The following is a 2,115-nucleotide window of genomic DNA, read 5'->3' as shown; positions in this document are numbered from 1 at the left end:
CAGCCAGCTTTTTGAAAGCAAATGCGAGCGGGCGCGCCATGTCCATTTTGTTATAACAAAATGAGTTTGAAGAAAACCTATAACAATCTCCTTTAAGCTGTTGAGCAGCAGTCAGGCAACGGGAAAATGGTCTGGTATAAACTGCATGCGGCTGACATGTTTTGCTGTGCGCTGTTATTAATAACATGGGCTATTTCGTCACTCGCCTGTCATTATTTTAAAAGCATTTGAGTATTTCGCTTTTACTGTAGAAAATTTATACATGCTAGTTACCTACAGCAACCCTTCTCACGGGCTCTGTTTGAAAGACACTGGTATTTGGTGTTCGCACAAAGCCTGATAAAATACTAATCTGAATTAGTTACACCATAGAGGCTATTTTGGCAACTTCTTCGGGCAAAGGTCTCAGGGAATACCTTCACATGCGAACCCAAAGCGCCAAGCGAGTCCTGTAACCATGTCGTCAGTTAGTCTACATAAAAACATAATTATGTTGCCTTCTTTAGAAAGCTCCTCTCTCATTTGCCATGTTACACAGCATTACGACGCCGACACCACTGAAGGTGTTTGGGGTAACATAAGAGTAGCGCAAAACCAGGACGACGGACAAAAGGGGAGAGAACACACACCAACAACACAGGCGCTAACTTCCGACTGACGAAGAAAACCAAAACCCATTGGTTCTCTTATGTTATCGATCAATACCGACGTGCCCAAATTTCCACCCTCGTGAATCAAGTGTTTGAGGTATCACTGGGGTGATACAATGTTATATAGGTACAGGAATGCTTAACTGTGAGAGATGTATTACAGGTTACAATAAAGATCATAGAACAACATTTTCAAAGAAGAGCTAAAATCACACTGGCACTGACCGCATGGTTGGTGCCTACTCAGGTGTTTCAGCGCATGTTCCTTCAAGGAAATCATTGCATTAATTCTTCTCATTGTTGACCTCAGTTATTTGAAAACTGCTTTTTCTTTCGCATCTCCGCTCTCCGACCGCGGGACACAGCCATTTTTAGCGGGTCCGATGATCACGACGTGGAGGATTGGCTTCCCTCCTACGAGCCGGTAAGCGGCCACAACCGGTGGGAGGACGCCATGAAGCTGAACAACGTGGTGTTTTACATCTCGGACGTGGCCAGCCTATGGCACTGGAATCATGAGGCAGACCTTACCACCTGGTCTGTCTTCAAACGAGCCTTTTCAGATATCTTTGGGCGCCCTGCAGTACTCAAGCTCCGCGCCCACATGCAGGGAAAATCGTTTACCAGTTATATCGAGGATGTCATCAACCTCCGTACAAGGGTTGACTCGTGTGTCCGAGGCGGACCGTATTAAGCCTGTCCTGAAAGGCATCGAAACTGAAGCATTTAAGATGCTTATCGCCCGGAACCCTTCCACCGTTGCCGACGTATTCACCCTGTGTCAGAGCTACGATGAGTTCCGCAAGCAGCGCATTCTGGTGCCATCACCTCCCGTGCAGCCTGACTGGCTGTCCAGCCTCGCTGTAACAACCTCCACAGCTCGTTGCTTGACGCGATCAAAGACTTTGTGCATAAGGAGGTGACTCGACAGCTTTTTCTTCTTCACAGCATTTAGGGACCTCCCTCCAACCTGGATCCGACCGTCCAAACTGTCATTCGCGGGCAAGTGTCCTAAGAGCTACCACCTGTTCGTCCGCCGGCTCGTGCTGCGGCGCCGATCACATATCCCGCCGCCGTCCAAAGACCAAGGGACGAGCCGTTTGTCCCGTTCTATCCTCCGACGCCGCCGCCTGCTTTTCCAACCCGACCACCTCCCGCTCCTGTCAACCATTGGCGCACCCGTGACAACCTTACCATTTGCTATGCATGTGGTGTCCCTGGTCACGTTGCGCGCCTCTGCCGACGCCGTGTGCTACCTGCCATGGTTGACCCCAGAACCTATGTCTACGCAGCACCACAGCCCCGCCACGTCCGTCGTCTGCCCAACAGCTTGATGCCTCCGATCGCCGCCCGTATTCTCGCCGCCGTTCGCCATCTCCGCGGCGCCGTTCTGTTTCGCCACTGCGTCCTCAATCCCCTATGCGCCAGGAAAACTAGTTTCCGCAGTTACCGAGGCAAGAACAGC

Source organism: Amblyomma mixtum, chromosome 8, assembly GCF_055824585.1.
Source record: "Amblyomma mixtum isolate Tamu chromosome 8, ASM5582458v1, whole genome shotgun sequence".
NCBI lineage: Eukaryota > Metazoa > Arthropoda > Arachnida > Ixodida > Ixodidae > Amblyomma > Amblyomma mixtum.
Note: the sequence above shows the minus strand (reverse complement) of the source record.